At 41.2% G+C, this 15668-nt stretch overlaps 1 non-coding gene across 1 annotated transcript; it reads right to left on the bottom strand.

The window, feature by feature from the left end:
• Positions 1-7193: 7193 nt before the first annotated feature.
• On the bottom strand, positions 7194-7246 carry LOC123728337 (U7 small nuclear RNA). Its single transcript, XR_006760223.1, has one exon. It is a non-coding gene; the product is annotated as a U7 small nuclear RNA (small nuclear RNA).
• Between the last annotated feature and the right edge of the window lie 8422 nt (positions 7247-15668).

The following is a 15668-nucleotide window of genomic DNA, read 5'->3' as shown; positions in this document are numbered from 1 at the left end:
TGTGTGTGTGTGTGTGTGTGTGTGTGTGTGTGTGTGTCTGCTCAGTGACTCCTGTTCTTCCAGGAGGAGGACAGATCAGATCAGTGACTCCTGTTCTTCCAGGAGGAGGACAGATCAGATCAGATCAGTGACTCCTGTTCTTCCTGGAGGAGGACAGATCAGATCAGTGACTCCTGTTCTTCCAGGAGGAGGAAAGATCAGATCAGTGACTCCTGTTCTTCCAGGAGGAGAACAGATCAGATCAGATCAGTGACTCCTGTTCTTCCTGGAGGAGGACAGATCAGATCAGTGACCCCTGCTCTTCCAGGAGGAGGACAGATCAGATCAGTAACTCCTGTTCTTCCAGGAGGGGGACAGATCAGATCAGATCAGTAACTCCTGTTCTTTCAGGAGGAGGACAGATCAGATCAGTGAGTCCTGTTCTTCCAGGAGGAGGACAGATCAGATCAGTGACTTCTGTTCTTCCAGGAGGAGGACAGATCAGATCAGTGACTTCTGTTCTTCCAGGAGGAGGACAGATCAGATCAGTGACTTCTGTTCTTCCAGGAGGAGGACAGATCAGATCAGTGACTCCTGTTCTTCCAGGAGGGGGACAGATCAGATCAGATCAGTAACTCCTGTTCTTCCAGGAGGAGGACAGATCAGATCAGTGACTTCTGTTCTTCCAGGAGGAGGACAGACCAGATCAGTGAGTCCTGTTCTTCCAGGAGGAGGACAGATCAGATCAGTAACTCCTGTTCTTCCAGGAGGAGGACAGATCAGATCAGATCAGTGACTTCTGTTCTTCCAGGAGGAGGACAGATCAGATCAGTGACTTCTGTTCTTCCAGGAGGAGGACAGATCAGATCAGTGACCCCTGCTCTTCCAGGAGGAGGACAGATCAGATCAGTGACCCCTGCTCTTCCAGGAGGAGGACAGATCAGATCAGTGAGTCCTGTTCTTCCAGGAGGAGGACAGATCAGATCAGTAACTCCTGTTCTTCCAGGAGGAGGACAGATCAGATCAGTGACTCCTGTTCTTCCAGGAGGAGGATAGTTAAGATCATTCAGATGCTACATGTTTTAGCTTGTCCACGGTTTCTTCCACCAAATAGAGAGAGACAACTCTATATCTGAATCCAGGATGAATGGATTAACTTAAAGGTTTCTCTCTCTTTCTTTTATTGATTTATATTTTGCCGAAGCGATCTGTTGTCTCTGTGCCAGATAGTTAAAGACAATGGTTGTGTGTTCACTGTGCCAAAACAGCAGGTATCTGTGTGATGTATGGAGTGACTGTCTATGCCCCAAATGACACCCTATTCCCTATATAGTGCACTACTTTTGACCAGAACCTTATGGACTATATAGGGAACACAGTACCATTTGGGACTCAGTGATTGTATTGGCCTTTTGATTTCCCAAGAACTTTAGCTCTTCTCTGTCAGCTTGGTTTAAAGAGCCTCTCTCTGATTTATGAGCGAGAGGCTTTCAGTTTGTAACCAAATCGTAACCTTTCAGTTTGTGTGTTTACGTGTGTGTTTACGTGTGTGTTTACGTGTGTGTTTGCGTGTGTGTTTGCGTGTGTGTTTGCGTGTGCGTGTGCGTGTGTGTTTGCGTGTGTGTGTGCGTGTGCGTGTGCGTGTGCGTGTGTGATAGAAATAGGGAGCAGGAGATAAAGGTAGAGTAAAGGGATTGAGTTGGAGGAAGAAGAAACCCTGAGAATCCAGACAGTACTTCCTGTGTCCAGTAGGAGGACTGAAGGCTACAGTACTTCATATGTCCAGTAGGAGGACTGAAGGCTACAGTACTTCATGTGTCCAGTAGGAGGACTGAAGGCTACAGTACTTCATGTGTCCAGTAGGAGGACTGAAGGCTACAGTACTTCATGTGTCCAGTAGGAGGACTGAAGGCTACAGTACTTCGTGTGTCCAGTAGGAGGACTGAAGGCTACAGTACTTCATGTGTCCAGTAGGAGGACTTAAGGCTACAGTACTTCATGTGTCCAGTAGGAGGACTGAAGGCTACAGTACTTCATGTGTCCAGTAGGAGGACTGAAGGCTACAGTACTTCATGTGTCCAGTAGGAGGACTGAAGGCTACAGTACTTCGTGTGTCCAGTAGGAGGACTGAAGGCTACAGTACTTCATGTGCCCAGTAGGAGGACTGAAGGCTACAGTACTTCGTGTGTCCAGTAGGAGGACTGAAGGCTACAGTACTTCATGTGTCCAGTAGGAGGACTGAAGGCTACAGTACTTCATGTGTCCAGTAGGAGGACTGAAGGCTACAGTACTTCATGTGTCCAGTAGGAGGACTGAAGGCTACAGTACTTCATGTGTCCAGTAGGAGGACTGAAGGCTACAGTACTTCGTGTGTCCAGTAGGAGGACTGAAGGCTACAGTACTTCATGTGTCCAGTAGGAGGACTGAAGGCTACAGTACTTCGTGTGTCCAGTAGGAGGACTGAAGGCTACAGTACTTCATGTGTCCAGTAGGAGGACTGAAGGCTACAGTACTTCATGTGTCCAGTAGGAGGACTGAAGGCTACAGTACTTCATGTGTCCAGTAGGAGGACTGAAGGCTACAGTACTTCATGTGTCCAGTAGGAGGACTGAAGGCTACAGTACTTCATGTGTCCAGTAGGAAGACTGAAGGCTACAGTACTTAATGTGTCCAGTAGGAGGACTGAAAGCTACAGTACTTCAAGTATTCCAGTGGGAGGACTGAAGGCTACAGTACTTCCTGTGTCCAGTAGGAGGACTGAAGGCTACAGTTCTTCATGTGTCCAGTAGGAGGACTGAAGGCTACAGTACTTCATGTGTCCAGTAGGAGGACTGAAGGCTACAGTACTTAATGTGTCCAGTAGGAGGACTGAAGGCTAGCTGTAGACATTTCTACAGCTTCTAGCTGTCCCAGTTCCCAGCTCTCTTCTCCACAACTGGAAGGATAGAAGGTCACCGGGGCATTTGAACAGGTTTGTCAGGGCAGGAATGACACAAGCATATCACTACCACTTCCTGTCTCACACTCTGAATGGCCTCCAATTTCAGCAAGGTAACTCTACCCCTCCAGGAGAAAGAGATAGACTACCCAACCACACCACTTAAGTCCAGGTCGTCTGGTCCATTCAGTCAGAAATCACAATGGTGAATAGAACACAGAAACACAAACATTCCCTGGCCTTGTTAACCCAATCTATCCCTTTATCCCTCAGTTTCACCCTGGGGCCCGGAAGCAGAGCCCTGACTTAGAGGCAACCCAACCCAGGCCAGGGAAGAGGTTCAAAGGGTGGAGGTGAAGGGTGGTGCGTTGCTCTCTCTCGGAGATCACACACACACACACACACACACACACACACACACACACACACACACACACACACACACACACACACACACACACACACACACACACACATACACACACACACACACACACACACACACACACACACACACACACACACACACACACACACACACACACACAGATGAGCAATATATCAACATGGAAGAACTAAGGATCGTTCCTTCAAAACTGGCCTAATAGAATCACCACCTCAGGCACAGAAAACCTCCCAATTAGCTGTCCTCTGATCTCTGGGGGATTTATCAAACGTAGCAATGAGCCACATTACTTTCAGAAAGGAAAGGAAATCCAGGTTGCATCCCAAAAGGCACCCTATTCCCTACATAGTGCACTACTTTTGACCATGGCCCATACAGAATCCCATAGGGCTCTGTTCAAAAGTAGTGCACTATATAGGGAATAGGGTGCCATTTGGGATGTGATGCCTGGGATTCAAGGACTTCAGAGGACCTTAGAACTCTGAGCTAAGCTATGAGGTCACAGGATGAGGTCATCAGGTTAACATGGCCTTCCGAGGATGCGGTTACCACAGTTTGTTTTTCTTCTGCAGAATGAATGAGTGAATGTAGGCCAATAGGATAGCGGATAGGGAGGATAGGGATATATTATATGCCCATTCAACCTCAAAGCAGAAACAACAATGTCTGTCTTTATGACCTACCATGGGGACAAAGAAATGATCATGGATATATTCAGTCACTGGGCTATCTTTAGAATCTCCCCCCTTGTTGAGGTAGGGGAGAGTGGGGTAAGTTGAGCCCTTTTTTACAATCAGCATCACGCTGTCAAGAGAAATATAATATTCTATCTAACAAAGATCTCTACATGTATTCCAGGATGTTCTGTATCCCTGGAAATAATCTGAATTCATGTAAACATAACAGCTTTGAAAACGTAGCTTGTCTGCAGGACAGGGTAAGTTAAGCCACCTACAAATGTCTGTAGTGAATGAAATATTACCGCTACGACTTTAAAATCATGTCTATCTTTATTTCTTAAACACAATTCATCACAATCACTTTTTTTCATTTTAAGCATCTTTTAACACAGGTTTAACATCTAACAAACACTTTGTAATTTTAACACAGGCCAAGCCCTGTTGTTACCTCATAAAACGGTGATAATACCTTGCATTACGCTTGGGAAGAAAACCCTTCAATTTGCTCAAAATGCCATTGGCTCAACTTACCCCATGGCCATTGGCTCAACTTACCCCAAGGCAAACATTTTGACTATATTAGCCCACAGGGATGACCTTTCATGCCAGGTTTACGTCCTCATATTGAAGCTTTTGGAGACCTCAACTGATGTATAGAACAATCTTAAAATGGTCTACTTTGGTTTGGAAACAAGCATCATGAAACCTCTATCACAATACATTTATTTGACTTGGGATAAATCAGTTTTCTGGACCTATCTTACTAACCACTTTTTACCATGTGGTTTCTTCCTTCCCAGACTCCATGAAACTATCACCTTTTCTTAAATATTTGGTCAAATTATACATTTTGTGTCTGGTTTCCTAGAAACAAGTGTGGCTCAATTTACCCCTTTGGCTCAATTTACCCCTTTGGCTCAATTTATCCCTTTGGCTCAACTTACCCCACTCTCCCCTAATGTTATTTCATAACTCAGATCTGTGGGTGAGTTATTAATGATGTGACATGGTGTTAAGACTTTCCCTCTGCCACAGTATGGTGAACACACCCTCAAGGCATCATACCTGCTTGGTTTCCACTGTGCAGTGTTCAGTCAGTGGTTACGCTATAACAGCTGGTTATGAACATGAGGATCACCTCATCTCAACAGATGTCCTGGATTCTATAGGTACCGTATGTTTCTGATGCTCTTCAATCCTCAGCAGTCACCGTAGAATGTCTAGACTCGAGGAGTTCAGAGAGACAAACCCCAGGTCATCCCCTAACCATCCCCCTCTTTTATGACCACCCAAAGGTATTATAACATATCCACCTATAAATATATTTTATTGACCTATATTAGGTCATTAGATTTTTTTGGATTCAAACAAAGAAGGTATTGAGTGCATAAATCACATCCATGATATTGACTGTTGATTTCATGGGAGGGATAAAACTGTTTCTGTTGTGTGTGTAACTGTGGTCAGGTTTATACTTCCCGGCATGAAACTGAGCCATTACGTCAGAGTAGTGACCAACTCAAACCCCAGATGCCCTCTGACCACTTGAACCTAGTATCTAATCTATGACTCCATTCACACACACACACACACACACACACACACGCACATTAGACATCAAGGCTACAGGACCAGGATGTTTGTTACTTGGCTTTTCTGGAAATTGTTTTTTTTTCTTCTCGCTCAATCAAAGCATCATGTAATGTAAAAAGCAGTTGAGCAATAATGAAGAAGAATGGCATTATTGTATTGTAGAATGTTCTCTTCTCTCATAGAGGTCCTATTAAATTACTGTTTTCTAATTCCTAACTTTACGCTCGCCCTCCTCATGGAGTGTTGAGAGATGGTTGAGAGTTCCATCAGTGATGGTTGCCGAGGAGACAGCCCGTTCTCTGGCAATGGAACATTACCTAGATTAGAGGAATGAAAGATGAAAGAAACCCATTAGTCATGGCTGTATGTATGGATCATTATAGCATTAGTCATAGCGTTGACTCGTCAGGTGAAGTCAGGCTGAATCAGTTGAGGGGAAAACATGGAGGAATGAATGCTTCGGGAAAACAGGCTTGTTAAAACGTTATTCCAACCATTAGATGACACTTACAGAGTGAACCACGTTAACGTCCACCTCCTTAAATAAACTCTTTTCTCCTGTGAGCTGTTGTTCGCCAGGAAGGAATCCTTGGAATCAATTAGATATTTAAATCACGCAGAAACGCAGAGACGTAGATACAAAACCATCTAGCTTTGGAAACAAAGAGCATTTATCAACTGAGCTGACTTTTCTAGTGATGGATCAGACGGGCCACTTGAAGGCAGCTCCAACAGTTGTCATGGTAAACAGACTAATGATAATCTGTCTAAGGTCCTTCATGAGGCGTCCACAGGGGATTTGTGTGAGTGGGGCTGAATACCCACATGAAAACATACTATTGTGTACTATGGTATAAATAGTATAGTATTCACTTTAGTGTTTATGCAGACTTTAATGACTAAGGTCTGTAAAAACACTACAGTGAATACTATAGTATTTATTGTAGTATTTACTGTATTATACTGTAGTATTTACTGTAGTATTTACTATATTATACTGTAGTATTTACAGTTAACTATAGCATAAATACTGTAGTAAAATAAAACTGTAGTATATACTATAGTAATTAATGTAGTGTTTTTGCAGATTGTAGTATACGTAGTATTTAATGTAGTGTTTTTGCGCACTGTAGTATATTGTAGTATTTACTGTAGTGTTTTTGCAGACTGTAGAATACTGCAGTATTTACTGTAGTGTTTTTGCATACTGAAGGAATACGGTAGTATTTACTGCGGTGTTTTTGCGGACTGTAGTATACTGTAGTATTTACTGTATTGTTTTGCAGATTGTAGTATACTGTAGTATTTACTGTAGTGTTTTTGCGGACTGTAGTATACTGTAGTATTTACTGTAGTGTTTTTGCAGACTGTAGAATACTGCAGTATTTACTGTAGTGTTTTTGCAAACTGAAGGAATACGGTAGTATTTACTGTAGTGTTTTTGCGGACTGTAGTATACTGTAGTATTTACTGTATTGTTTTGCAGACTGTAGTATACTGTAGTATTTACTGTAGTGTTTTTGCAGACTGTAGCATACTGTAGTATTTACTGTAGTGTTTTGCAGACTGTAGTATTTCCTATCTTGAACATAGAAGTGGAGGCTTTCTACTTCAGGAAACCTACTGGAGAAATACTAAAAGAGCACATTTTCCATAACCTGTAGGTAGATAGGACTGCAGTCTGAACAAATAATTCAGAGCTTCTGCTCTTTTCTATAAACTGTAGGTAACACAATATGCACTATACTTGGCATATAGGTTTCTCATTTAAGGGTGGCACAAATTGAGATATGGAGAGGGGAATAGAGAGGATATATGCAAATTAAATACGGTAGTATTTACTATAGTTAAAAAACTGTGGTGTGGACTGTGGTGTTTTTGCTGACATTACTGTAGTATTTACTACAGTGTTTTTGGGGGGATAATATTGTACTATTTACTGTAGTATTCTACACATTATAATTTTTAATTGAACCTTTATTTAACTAGGCAAGTCAATTAAGAACAAACAGCCTAGGAACAGTGGGTTAACTGCCTTGTTCAGGGGCAGAACGATTGATTTTTACCTTGTCAGCTGAGAGATTCAATCTAGCAACCTTTCGGTTTCTGGCCCAACGCTCTAACCACTAGGCTACCTGCCGCCCACATGATCGAGGGATTCTACAGTGTGTAGTATATTATTCTAAAGTATACTATAGTTTACTAAAGAATTCTATTGTAATACTGTAGTATTCTATAGTAAACTGTAGTATATTTTCATGTGGGTAGGGCCTGTCTGGTTCAGATGATACAGTATGGATGTTTATCAGAGAGGCCTCAGCAGTGGGGCATTGACACCACACTCACGCACGCACACACGCACGCATACACACAGCGGTGAGCAGCGGAGCGGTGAGGCGGTGTAAGCTCTCTGAAGGAAGATAAATGATGGCTGAACAGTCTGACAGATGGCGACCTGAGGCAAGAGGAGATGCCGAGTGATAACGTCTGAGGAGGGAGGAGATGAGGGGAGGTCACACTGAGTCATAATGTCTGAGGAGGGAGGAGATGAGGGGAGGTCACACTGAGTCATAATGTCTGAGGAGGGAGGAGATGAGGGGAGGTCACACTGAGTCATAATGTCTGAGGAGGGAGGAGATGAGGGGAGGTCACACCGAGTCATAATGTCTGAGGAGGGAGGAGATGAGGGGAGGTCACACTGAGTGATAATGTCTGAGGAGGGAGGAGATGAAGGGAGGTCACACTGAGTGATAATGTCTGAGGAGGGAGGAGGTGAGGGGAGGTCACACTGAGTGATAATGTCTGAGGAGGGAGGAGATGAGGGGAGGTCACACCGAGTCATAATGTCTGAGGAGGGAGGAGATGAGGGGAGGTCACACCGAGTCATAATGTCTGAGGAGGGAGGAGACACTCCCAGACAATTTTCCCTCCAGGACTGACACGCAGTAGTGATTGAACGGCACTGAGTTCGCCCATTAGTTTCCACTATATAGATCAACGTTTTTTCTGTGATCGAATCAAAATTATATCAGCTCGTTTTCAAAGCAACAAATCAAAACAAATTTAACTTTGCAAGACTGAGTCTGTGATTTTGTTGTAGTCAGAGCCAGAGCTCAACGGAGTAGAATTCGGGCCCACAAGCGGTCTTTCAATCACCCGTGAGTGAGTGCGCTTTTCAGATGAATGCGCGGTGCCGCACGTGTGCACATTTGGTGATATTCTTTGCCAGTTAGAAAGTTATTAGCGCAGTTATAGATAAGTATAGGTCAGCAATGGGGAGTTACCGCTTCCTACAAGAGCACAAAACCTGTATGTTACATTTGAAGCTGTCTTTGAAAACCCGTCAGGTAAAAAAATCGTGTCTTAATTAAAGGGGCAGTGTTGTATTTTGAGACGGGCTTGAATATGCAAATAAGCCCACATGCAGAGGGCTAGCCTACATTGTCTAATTCTCTGTATGGTAATAATTATTCATTATATTTTGTAAAGTGGTTTCTTGCATCATACAACACAATGCAATGTACAGTCAGTCACCTGTTTGGCCCATGGTGTTGCAGACCAAGTAAAAAATCCTAAATTAATGTCAAGCCCTTCATAATGTAAAAACGTTTTTTTAAAGTCTCATGCAATGTAGGTCTGCATTGAACACCACAAATAGACTACTGTAGGCTATATCATATAAATCAAAAGCTATTTCAATGTGAACATTTTATGGGATTTGCTCCACTGGTTTTGTTGGTAGGCCAACATTATGCTCAAATAGCCACAATAGCCTATTGGCTACTGTCTAAAACTGTAAGGGTACAGCCTCAGTGTTCACTGTAAACGCGCCAGAATATAAAGAACATTCTCACAATGTTCAAGTTTCCGCTCACAAGACCCAAAATGTTGAGGGAACATTGCTCCCAGATGCCTCAGATACTGCTCAAGACTGACGCTGAAGGAGGCAGCCGCTGTGTCCACAACACTAAGCCCTACACCTGGTACCTCTAACTCAGCTCTAGCACCATCTCTGTCTTAGGGTAGTGAAGCGTGGAGGTGGCTAGGAGCTGTTGTTCCTCTTTAGTTCAGTCATATCTCTGTCTTAGGGCAGTGAAGCATGGAGGTGGCTAGGAGGAGTATCTCTTTACTTCAGTCATATCTCTGTCCTAGGGCAGTGAAACATGGAGGTGTCTTTACTTCATTCATATCGCTGTCTTATGACAGGGAAACATGGAGATGGCTAGGTGGTGTATCTCTTTAGTTCAATCATATCTCTGTCTTAGGGCAGGGAAACATGGAGGTGTCTAGGTGGAGTACTTCTTTAGTTCTGTAAGGATCGACGCTGGAGACGAGAAGCAGGTACAGGGAGTGAACATTTAATAACCATGGACAGAAACAGAATACGGACAGCGTCTGGACAGGGGAAAAGTAAACGACAATAATGCTGATGGGGATGAAACAGACAGATATAGGGAAGGCAATCAAAATGTGAAGGAGTCCAGGTGAGTCCGATGAGCGCTGATGCGCGTAATGATGGTGACAGGTGTGCGTAATGAAGGGCAGCCTGGCGCCCTCGAGCGCCAGAGAGGGAGAGCGGGAGCAGGCGTGACAAGTTCAGTCATATCTAGAGTTTCTATGTCTCAACATTTATCTCTCGGGTTTAACCTCTAAGCACAATCAAGGACTTGAAACGTTTACGTTTCAGTTCTAGTGGGGAGAATGAAGAAGAAAAACACACCTGTTTAAGAGCCTTTTTCAGTCCCTTCTTCGAAATTGTGTAATCAGATTTTAAAATATAATTGTTGAATCCACTCAAACCGTCTATTGTTTGTTTCATGTCTCTTCAGATAGCTCTGTGCTCACGTTCCATCTGACAAGACCTTGGAGAGGATTCATTGTTGAAAGAAGGCTGGTTTTACACACACACACTGATTACCCACACGCTCACCGCACAGATTTGCTCAAGTGTTACTCATTTAATTTCTCACACAATATTGATGTCCCTGTCTCCTTGGGCGGTCAGGCTACTTTGTAATGTTGACAGTCAACGAAGTTTGATGTGCCCTCCTCAGCTTCACAGGCTGAACCAAATTAAACACTATGGATCCCCCTTTTACTGTCATCTCTCTCTCTCTGTCTCTCTCACTCTCTTTCTTTACCTCCTTTCTCTCCTCTCCTTTTCTCTCCTTTTCTCTCTCGCTCTCTCTCTCTCTCTCTCCTTCTTTTCTCCCCTCCCTCCCTCTCTCTCTCCTTTTCCCTCTTCTCATCTGCTCTCCAGATGTGCAGCATGATAAACCCTATGCATTATACACGCGGAGAGGTCCCAGCTCTATTCCATCTCTGAAACTGCCGCCCAGCTTTCTGAGATCCCATGTGAACAAAAGGAAAGCTAACCACTGGGCCGTAAAGATAAGTCCCATTATCTTTTTAAGAGTAGTAACTGTCCTCTTAAACAATGTTTTCCGGTAGCGAGTATGGAAGATAATAGAATAATATGTGCTACTTATCCAACCTGACTTCCAGTTCAGTGACTGAATATGTTTGTAGTGTCTGTGATCCTTGGAATTTAACCCCTGACCTCAACACACTCTTATCAACTGAGACAGGAGAACCACATCACTGCTTTGTCACAACGAGTATTAAAGATAGACATTGATTATCAAATGTAACATACACCCTTTTGAAACTTGAGCATCCCATCTTCCACTCACGGCCTTAGTTCGTTTTTCACTGTCATCCTGTCCTGCTCTGTCCACATTATATTGAAGACTATTAAAGTGATGAAGGTTTCCTGTCTGAAGATCAGGAGTCTGTCCTTCAGTGAAAGCACAAATCCTAGATCAGCGAAACCCGAATGGGACCGCATATTTGTTAATGGTACAGACATTGGGTTTGAGCTGTAGGCTTGTGTCTTGATCCAGACAACTAGAACATGGTCATGGACTCATGTTGGTTATTGGAGAAAAGTAGTGGAGTATTTTTGCAATATTTAATAAGTTACAGTTTGTTTTACATTTTTGTAATCGGATGCATCACAAAAACACAAGGAAGAATGTCCAACAAAACAGATTAGATGGATTCTGGGGTTGACATCCATTTTACATACAGATGAAGCTATCAGTGCAATCATGATATTGAATATTGAGACCTTAAAACGCTAAATGGTAATCCAGCCAGTTTAGTAGGACTTGTCTTGGAGGATGATGTTTGACATTCAGTCGTTCTGGCCAATTCAACCAGGGTTATGTTGACAAGTGACATCCTGTTTGCATTGTGTTTATTTTCCACTGTGCAGAGATGGAGCCGAGGAGATGGCTTGTTTGTGTGTCTGTGTGTTTGTGTGTCTGTGTGTTTGTGTCTGTGTGTTTGTGTGACAGAGGGCCTAGTCAGTACAGTAGATGAACTTGCAGCCCTCTCTTTAGAAGACAGACATTCCTTGACCTTTGAGCCATTTCAACTCAGCGTGGCTGGTTTTATTAAAGGCTATGACCTGTGTTTGCCAGAAAGGTTGCACAAGAGGTAGACTATGGATGCAGAAAGTGATGAAGCTGAATTGGAGGTGGATACGACAGAACAGATGGACCGTAGTTTTGTTGGATTTGTTTTCCTATCAACATTTATTATTTTGTCCAGCCTCCAGGAATAATGAAACCTCTGGACCTCAGCCCTCCATCATCTGCACCTCAGCCCTCCACCCTCAAACCTCGGGACCTCAGCCCTCCACCCTCAAACCTCTGGACCTCAGCCCTCCACCCTCAAACCTCGGGACCTAAGCCCTCCACCCTCAAACCTCGGGACCTCAGCCCTCCACCCTCAAACCTCTGGACCTCAGCCCTCCACCCTCAAACCTCTGGACCTCAGCCCTCTACCCTCAATGACCTTTTCAACTTGTCACTCCATCTTTATTGTGTGTGTGTGTGTGTGTGTGTGTGTGTGTGTGTGTGTGTGTGTGTGTGTGTGTGTGTGTGTGTGTGTGTGTGTGTGTGTGTGTGTGTGTGTGTGTGTGTATGTGTATGTATGCTCTCAAATATTGTGGAAAGTGTGGCTTCGGGGTCATCCCCAAGAATGTGAGGAATGAAATCTGGACTCTGTCTCAACGTTCTGACACGCATCTCACAGGTTCCAATAATACAATACGTTTTGAGAGATATGTACCCTTTCTTTGTCTAGCTATAATACTATACTATTATATACTACCACTATACTATCTATAGTACTGCACTACTATATATACTACCACTATACTATCTATAGTACTGCACTACTATATATACTACCACTATACTATCTATAGTACTGCACTACTATATACTACCCCTATACTATCTATAGTACTGCACTACTATATATACTACCACTATACTATCTATAGTACTGCACTACTATATATACTACCACTATACTATCTATAGTACTGCACTACTATATAGTACCACTATACTATCTATAGTACTGCACTACTATATATACTACCACTATACTATCTATAGTACCGCACTACTATATATACTACCACTATACTATCTATAGTACCGCACTACTATATATACTACCACTATACTATCTATAGTACTGCACTACTATATATACTACCACTATACTATCTATAGTACTGCACTACTATATATACTACCACTATACTATCTATAGTACTGCACTACTATATACTACCACTATACTATCTATAGTACTGCACTACTATATATACTACCACTATACTATCCATAGTACTGCACTACTATATATACTACCACTATACTATCTATAGTACTGCACTACTATATATACTACCACTATACTATCTATAGTACTGCACTAGTATATATACTACCACTATACTATCTATAGTACTGCACTACTATATATACTACCACTATACTATCTATAGTACTGCACTACTATATATACTACCACTATACTATCTATAGTACTGCACTACTATATATACTACCACTATACTATCTATAGTACTGCACTACTATATATACTACCACTATACTATCTATAGTACTGCACTACTATATATACTACCACTATACTATCTATAGTACTGCACTACTATATATACTACCACTATACTATCTATAGTACTGCACTACTATATATACTACCACTATACTATCTATAGTACTGCACTACTATATATACTACCACTATACTATCTATAGTACTGCACTACTATATATACTACCACTATACTATCTATAGTACCGCACTACTATATATACTACCACTTTACTATCTATAGTACTGCACTACTATATATACTACCACTATACTATCTATAGTACTGCACTACTATATATACTACCACTATACTATCTATAGTACTGCACTACTATATACTACCCCTATACTATCTATAGTACTGCACTACTATATATACTACCACTATACTATATATAGTACTGCACTACTATATATACTACCACTATACTATCTATAGTACTGCACTACTATATATACTACCACTATACTATCTATAGTACTGCACTACTATATATACTACCACTATACTATCTATAGTACCGCACTACTATATATACTACCACTTTACTATCTATAGTACTGCACTACTATATATACTACCACTATACTATCTATAGTACTGCACTACTATATATACTACCACTATACTATCTATAGTACTGCACTACTATATACTACCCCTATACTATCTATAGTACTGCACTACTATATATACTACCACTATACTATCTATAGTACTGCACTACTATATATACTACCACTATACTATCTATAGTACTGCACTACTATATATACTACCACTTTACTATCTATAGTACTGCACTACTATATATACTACCACTATACTAGCTATAATACTATACTACTATATATACTACCACTATACTAGCTATAATACTATACTACTATATACTGCCACTATAGTAGCTATACTACTAAACGACTATATACTACCACTATACTGGTGATACTACTATACTACTATATACTACCACTATACTATCTATACTACTGCACTACTATATACTACCCCTATACTATCTATAGTACTGCACTACTATATATACTACCACTATACTATCTATAGTACTGCACTACTATATATACTACCACTATACTATCTATAGTACTGCACTACTATATATACTACCACTATACTAGCTATAATACTATACTGCTATATACTGCCACTATACTAGCTATAATACTATATAATACAACTATACTATCCATACTACTGCATTACTATATACTACCACTATACTAGCTATACTACTATACTACTATATAATACCACTATACTAGCTATACTACTATATACTGCCACTATACTGGCTATACAACTATATACTATCACTATACTATCTCTACTACTGCACTACTGTATACTACCACTATAGTAGCTATACCACTATATATTACTACTACTATACGACTATATACTACCACTATACTAGCTATACTACTATATTACTATATACTACTACTTTACTGGCTATATTACTGCACTACTATATATACTACCACTATACTATCTTGGTACTGTAATACTATATATACTACCACTATACTATCTATAGTACTGCACTACTAAATATACTACAACTATACTAGCTATAATACTATACCACTGTATACTGCCACTATACTAGCTATACTACTAAACTACTATATATTACCACTATACTAGCTATAACACTATACTACTATATATTACCACTATACGATCTATACTAAGTGTGCTGCTATATTCTACCACGTTACTATCTATACTACAGCACTACTGTATACTACCACTATAGTAGCTATACTACTATATATTACCACTTTACTTGCTATAATACTATACTGCTGTATACTACCACAATACTAGCTGTACTACTATACTAGTATATGCTACCACTATACTAGCTATACTACTATATTACTATATACTACCTCTATACTAGCTATAATACTACACTGCTATATAAAACCACTATACTGGCTATACCACTATATACTACCACTATACTAGCTATACTACTATGTACTACAACTATACTAGCTATGATACTATATTACTATATACTACTGCTATACTAGCTATAATACTATATTA

This window comes from Salmo salar, chromosome 17 (assembly GCF_965601325.2).
Source record: "Salmo salar chromosome 17, fSalSal1, whole genome shotgun sequence".
Lineage (NCBI taxonomy): Eukaryota > Metazoa > Chordata > Actinopteri > Salmoniformes > Salmonidae > Salmo > Salmo salar.
Note: the sequence above shows the minus strand (reverse complement) of the source record. Positions and strands in the feature narration are given on the sequence as shown.